This window comes from Carettochelys insculpta, chromosome 14 (genome assembly GCF_033958435.1).
Source record: "Carettochelys insculpta isolate YL-2023 chromosome 14, ASM3395843v1, whole genome shotgun sequence".
Taxonomy (NCBI): Eukaryota; Metazoa; Chordata; order Testudines; family Carettochelyidae; genus Carettochelys; species Carettochelys insculpta.
This window is the reverse complement of record NC_134150.1, coordinates 4,020,398-4,027,854: the sequence shown is the minus strand read 5'-3', so window position 1 is coordinate 4,027,854 and position 7,457 is coordinate 4,020,398.

Genomic DNA, 7,457 nt, shown 5'->3' with positions numbered 1-7,457 from the left:
AATACTTGACTGCTTTTTAGTTTTAATAGTATAAAGACTAGCATGGCTCCCTCTCTGTTACTTGCTAACATTGTTCAGGGCGGTGGAAAATTTTGTCCCCGGTGCAACACAGTTTGGTTTTCCTAACCACCAGCCCAGATTTGGCTAGGTGAATGGAAGCCTAGCCCACCTCTCGTGTGGATTAAGTACCACAGTGAAAAATCCCATCTCTGCCAAAGCAGGAAGCAGTTATCCTATGCCACTAGGAGTTTGTGCTAGGGGCTGGGGCTGGCACCATGATCAGTGAGCAGAAGACTATTAGGTTTAGTGTTTATTGTGCTAATAAGGCTCCTCAAAGCCGGTTAGGTTAGACTCCTCCATACAGCTCCTAGCACAAGCATGTAGCCCCCATGAGCTGTAGCATTAATTAGATGGCCATGTCCTAAGCATCTTTCATCCAAAGGGCTCGGAACTCTTTGCAGAGATTCATTAAGCCTCCTGGAATTAGGAGGAAAACAGCTGCACCGAGCAGTTCAGACTGACACCTTGGCTGGTTTGTCTAAGCAAGGTAAGAAAACCCACATTCAAAGTCCTACATAGCCTGATTTGCAAAGGTGCTAAGCACCTACAGCTCCATGGTCTGGCAAATCCAGTTACCTAGCCCTGGGCATGGCACAGGGGTGCTCTGTGTAGTCTAAAATTCTATTTTAGTTATATCTAATTCAGGATAATGTTGTAATTTAGGACCATGCTGTAATAGGACCATGCTGTAATAGTTCACCAGTATCTGATGTTGATGAATATTTAATATTCATTGATACGAATATTTAAATATTGTAAAAGAGTGTGATGAGCGGTTGTTAAAACTAACTTGATGTTCTCTCTAAATGCTGATATTGTCTCTATGCTAATGACCGCATACGCATTTATTCAGCAGCATGTTGTACGGATGCGGGACATGGCTGATTACGAGAGATTCGAAGGAAACATATTGGCATTCGAGAGAAGCTGTTATAGGAAGATCGTGAGAATAGGATGAACGCAGAAGGTCACGAATGAGGAATTATATAGGAAGATACAGCCGAAAGAGAACCTGCTGTAGAAAGTTATACAACAGAAGTTACAGCTATTCAGGTACATCTACAGAATAAACAGTGAACAAAAAAATCAAGACCCTGGTATTCGGCGTAATGGAGGGTTAGAATGGGAGAGGCAGACCCCACAGAGAATGGGTAGATGATATAGTAGATTGGTGTGGAACTCATCTACAGACACTAAGCCACTCCGCGCTGGATAGGGAAAGATGGAAGGAAATAGTGAGAGAGGCATCGGACACCAACGGGTGCTGAGCCCAAGGTTATTGATGATGATGATGATGACGACAGCCTTCTGTTGTGTGAATGAGGAATGTGTGTGATAAGTGGCAGACCATCACCCGATGTTCTAGGGAGGGATCAGGACTGGCACCCTGTTGGTTGTATAGCCACATTAAAATGTGAGAAGGGGGCATATTGACAACTCTGGAGGAGGAAGCAGGCAGTCATCAATGTGGAAAAGGTAACAGTGATCAAAATCAGCATGATGGGACAATAGATGAAATGAAAAGAACAACTGAAGGAAACATTAAGAAACTTGGGAAAACAAGCACTCTCAAAGGATGCAAAATCCACTGATCCCAATGCAAGAAAATGCCTGTAAGAAGGGAGCTGCTCAGCCACTGACTTTGGATTTATCTGCCACTTCCACTGGGATCTCAGCCCAGGCTGAAAGGAGCCTGGTCTGATCCACGCTTGTATTTCATTAGCTTGGCCAACTAATTGAAAGAGAGCCAAAGACCGGTAGCCATAACATCAACTGGCAAGACAGAGAAAGAGAGAGGGAGAGAGAGAGAGTGTGTGTGTGTGTGTGTGTGAGAGAGAGAGAGAGAGAGAGAGAGAGAGAGAGTGCATATGCTAAGTGCTTTTCTACCGTATTCTCAATAGCCATGGCTTATTGCCTTTTCCCCTGAGAAAAATCCCATTTACTTCTTATAAGCATAACATCTGGTTCAGCAACAAAGGGTCCTGTGGCACCTTATAGACTAACAGAAAAGTTTTGAGCATGAGCTTTTGTAAGCACAGACTCACTTCATCAGATGCTGGTCTTGGAAATCTGCAGGGCCAGGTATAAATTAGCCAGAGCAAGGGTGGAGATAACAAGGTTAGCTCAGTCAGTAAGGGTGAGGCTTACTACCAGCAGTTGATCTGGAGGTGTGAACACCAAGGGAGAGGAAGCTGCTTCTGCATTTAGCCAGCCATTCACAGTCTTTGTTTAAGCCAGAGCTGAGGACGTCGAATTTGCAGATGAATTGTAGCTCAGAAACTTCTCTTTGGAGTCTGGTCCTGAAATTTCTTTGCTGTAGGATAGCTACTTTTAAGTCTGCTACTGTGTGGCCTGGGAGATTGAAGTGCTCTCCTACGGGTTTTTGTATATTGCCATTTCTGATATCTGATTTGTGTGCGTTTATTCTTTTACATAGAGACTGTCCAGTTTGTCCGATGTATATAGCAGAGGGGCATTGCTGGCACATGATGGCATAAATTATATTGGTAGATGTGCAGCTGAATGAACCCACGATGGTGTGGCTGATCTGGTTAGGTCCTGTAATGGTGTTGCTGGTGTAGATATGTGGGCAGAGCTGGCAACGAGGTTTGTTGCGTGAATGGGTCCCTGAGTTAGAGTGACTGTGGTGCGGTGTATGGTTGCTGGTTAGGATTTGCTTCAGGTTGGCACGTTGTCTGTGGGCAAGGACTGGTCTGCCTCCCAAGGCCTGTGAAAGTGAGGGATCATTGTCCAGGATGGGTTGTAAATCCCTGATGATGCGCTGTAGAGGTTTTAACTGAGGACTGTAGGTGATGGCTGGTGGTGGTCTGTTGGTTTCTCTCTTGGGCTTGTCCTGTAGTAAGAGGCTTTGTGGCACACGTCTGGCTCTGTTGATCTGTTTTTTCACTTCCTCAGGTGGGTATTGCAGTTTCAAGAATGCTTGGTAGAGATCCTGTAGGTGTTTGTCTCTGTCAGAGGGGTTGGAGCAAATGCGATTATATCTTAGTGCTTGGCTGTAGACAATGGATCGTGTGGTGTGTCTGGGATGGAAGCTGGAGGCACGAAGGTAGGCGTAGCGGTCAGTAGGTTTACGGTACAGGGTGGTATTGATGTGGCCATCGTGTATTAGCACCGTGGTGTCCAGGAAGTGGATCTCCTTTGTGGACTGTTCCAGGCTGAGGTTGATGTTGGGGTGAAAGTTGTTGAAGTCCCGGTGGAATTCCTCCAGAGTCTCCTTCCCATGGGTCCAGATGATGAAGATGTCATCAATGTAGCGTAAGTAGAGATGGGGTGTTAGTGGACGAGAGCTAAGGAAGCGCTGTTCCAGGTCAGCCATGAAAATATTGGCATATTGAGGGGCCACGCGGGTACCCATAGCTGTGCCGCTGATTTGAAGGTGTACATCGTCGCCAAATCTGAAATAGTTGTGTGTGAGGATAAAGTTACAGAGCTCAGCCATCAGATGTGCTGTAGCATCATCCGGGATACTGTTCCGGACAGCATTTATTCCATCTTTGTGTGGGATGTTGGTATAGAGAGCCTCTACATCCATGGTGGCTAGGATGGTGTTTTCTGGTAGGTCATCAATGTACTGCAGTTTTCTCAGGAAGTCAGTGGTGTCTCGGAGATAGCTGGGAGTGCTGGTGGCATAGGGTCTGAGGACAGAGTCCACATAACCAGACAGTCCTTCAGTGAGAGTGCCAATGCCCGAGATGATGGGGCGTCCAGGATTTCCAGGTTTGTGGATCTTGGGTAGTAGGTAGAATAGCCCCGGACGGGGCTCTGGAGGTGTGTTGGTTTAAATCTGTTCTTGTGCTTGTGTAGGGAGTGTCCTGAGCAGATGGTGTAGTTTCTTAGTGTATTCCTCAGTGGGATCTGAGGAAAGTAGCCTGTAAAATCTGGTATTGGAGAGTTGTCTGGAAGCCTCCTTCTGGTAGTCAGACCTGTTCACGATGACAGTAGCTCCTCCTTTATCTGCCTCTTTGATTATAATGTCAGGGTTGTTTCTGAGGCTGTGGACGGCATTGCGTTCCGCACGACTGAGGTTGTGAGGCAAACGATGCTGTCTCTCCACAATTTCTGCCTGTGCGCGTCGGCGAAAGCATTCTATATATAGGTCCAGACTGTTATTTCTACCCTCAGGAGGAGTCCACGTGGAGTTATTCTTCTTGTGCTGCTGGGAGGGTGTCTGTGTAACGGTGTGCTGGTCAGTGTTGTGTTGAAAGTATTCTTTGAGTCTGAGACGGCGAAAGTAGGCTTCCAGATCACCGCAGAACTGTATTATGTTTGTGCGGGTGGTGGGGCAAAAAGAGAGTCCCCGAGAAAGAGCAGACTCTTTTGCTGAGCTGAGTGTGTAGCTGGACAGACTGACAATATTGCTGGCTGAGTTAGTGGTACCACTGCTGTGGCTCTGTGTGGCAGGCAGGAGTTTAGACAGCTTGCAGTCCTTTTTCTTCTGTAGAGTAGTGAAGTGTCTAATGCAAATCTCCTGTCTTATTTTAGTAAAGTTCAGCGGTGTGGAAGTTTGTGTTGAAGGTTGGTTTTTTATGGAAGACTCCAGATTTGAGAGCTCTTTTTTGATGTTCTCCTGTTTGTTGTACACAATGCTGATTAGGTGGTTCCTCAGTTTCTTCGAGAGTGTGTGGCATAATCTCTCACTGTAGTCTGTGCAGTATGTAGATTGCAAAGGATTTTTCACCTTTAGTCCATTTGGTATAATGTCCATTTGTTTGCATTTGGAGAGAAAAATGATGTCTGTCTGAGTTTGTGCAAGCTTCCTCGTGAGGTTGATAGATTTCCATTCCATATGGATAAATGCAGTGCCTTGCATGGTGTCAAGTATCGGAGGGGTAGCCGTGTTAGTCTGGATCTGTAACAGCAATGAAGGGTCCTGTGGCACCTTATAGACTAACAGCAAAGTTTTGAGCATGAGCTTTCGTGAGCACAGACTCACTTCATCAGATGCTGGTCTTGGAAATCTGCAGGGCCAGGTATAAATGCTGACCGAGCTAACCTTGTTATCCTCACCCTTGCTCTGGCTTATTTATACCTGGCCCTGCAGATTTCCAAAACCAGCATCTGATGAAGTGAGTCTGTGCTCACGAAAGCTCATGCTCAAAACTTTTCTGTTAGTCTATAAGGTGCCACAGGACCCTTCGTTGCTGTTACAGATCCAGACTAACACGGCTACCCCTCCGATACTTGACATCTGGTTCAGTGACCCTTCCTTGCCATTTGCTCAAGGAGCAACACTTGGATAGAGGGCTACTTCTGCAAGGTCCCCAGCCTTTGTCGAAGATTTTCAGCATTACCACTCAGAGTCAGTGATGGAGTTTCGGGGCCAGATTAAGCCCTCAGAGACACATGCAGGGCTCTCTATGACCATCCATTCTCCGCGTCTTTAATAAGAAGCTACACTATGTGCTAAGAGCACAGGATTTCCCAGGAAACCTCCGCTTCCAAAGCAAAACAGAAGTCATGTAGCACTTGAAAGATTAAGAAAATGATTTATTAGGTGTTGAGCTTTCGTGGGACAGACCCACTTCTTCAGATCGATAGCATTTCCAGTCCAGACTCAACTATATAGTACAGAGGTCCAAAAAAAAAAACAAACCTGCAATAAAAACTGAAAAATATATGGAACTAAAGGAGGGGGATGAGTGGTGGGAGAAGTTAAGTGTTTTGCCTGAGATGATTATGAACCTCAAAGGAAGGGAACAGTCCTTGTAATGTATGAGATAATTGCTGTCCATGTTCATACCAAGTGTTAAAGTATTGAATCTGAGTATGAACCCCAGTTCACAAATCTCCCTATATAATCTGCAGTGGAGTGGGCCATTCTATTAAAGACCTGAGAATATGTGTCCTACAACAAAGAGACATTAACAGTAGATTACATAGGGAGATTTGTGAACTGGGGTTCATACTCATCTGCAACACTTTAACACTTGGTATGAACAGAGACTGCAATTATCTCGTGCATTACAAGGACTGTTTCTCTTCCTTTGAAGTTTGTAATTATCTCAGGCAAAACACTTAACATGCCCCACCCCACCTCCCCCTCCTTCGGTTCCATGTATTTGATTTGTCCATTTTTATTGCAGGTTGTTGGGGTTTTTTGACCCTGTACTATATAATTGAGTCTGGACTGGAAATGCTATAGATCTGAAGAAGTGGGTCTGTCCCACAAAAGCTCATCCCCAAGTAAATTATTTTGCTAGTCTTTAAAGTGCTGCACAACTTCTGTTTTGTTAGAATACAGACTAATGCAGCTACCTCTCTGTTACACCCTTTCCAGGGCTGCCCACTTATCTTCCAGCAGGACCGCACCCCAGCCCACAGCAATGCCCAGTACGGACATCATTATTCATATCTTGTGCTGTAGTATCCTCTAGAGGCCCACAATCAGGACCATGGTGTGGTATGCACTGTCCACACACTGTAAAAGGCCGGTCCCTGCCCCAAAAAGCTTACCATCCAGGCAATGGCTGTGCGCATTGATACACACCAGCCATGGCTTGGCGTCTAGACTGAGAAAAACTTGATAAGTCAGAGTCTGAAATGTAAGGAGAAATCCCCTCCTTGAATCCCTAGGAGACTGAGAATTGGGTCCTCTCCAACCCTTATACCCATTAATGGGTCCCCGAGTGCTCCCCAACAGACAGCTCCTGTGATCACAACACTGTCTCCTCCAAGTCCTGTCTGGGGCAACAAGACCAATGATAAGAACATAAGAATGGTCATTCTGGTCAGACCAAGAGTCCACCCAGCCCAGCATGCTTTGAACAATGTCCCATGCCAGGTGCTTCAGAGAGAACAGAAGAGGTAAATCATTAAGTGACCTACTCCATGTCACCCATTTCCCAGCTTCTGGAGGCCAAGGGTCACTCAGAGCATGGGGTTGCACCTTGGCTAACAGCCATCAATGGCGCTATCCTTTAGGAACTCAAGTCATTCTTTTTTGAACCCGGTTATACTTTGGCCTTTACAATAGCCACAGGTTGATGATTCACTGTGTGAAGAGATACGTCCTAGTGTTTGTTTTAAACCCGTTGCCTGTTAAATTTCATGTAGTGACCTCTACTTCTTGTGTTATATGAAGTCATTTACTGTCACCACACCGGTCATAATTCTGTCTTCCCACCTTACTCGTTTCAAGCAGAACAGTCTGTTTCATTAAGACGTCCTGATACAGAAGCTGTTCCATAGCGCTCATTATTTTCGTCACCCTTCTCCCTACCGTCACCAATTCCAACATGATGAGCTGTTGAGAAGTGATACAAGCAGAACTGGCCAGTGAGCCCGGGTGGGAACAATCTAGCAAAGATCCAGCCAGCAAAGAGCCCTTGAGACCGGCCACAGAGGCCTGTATACCTGGAGGCATTGTTCCATTGCAA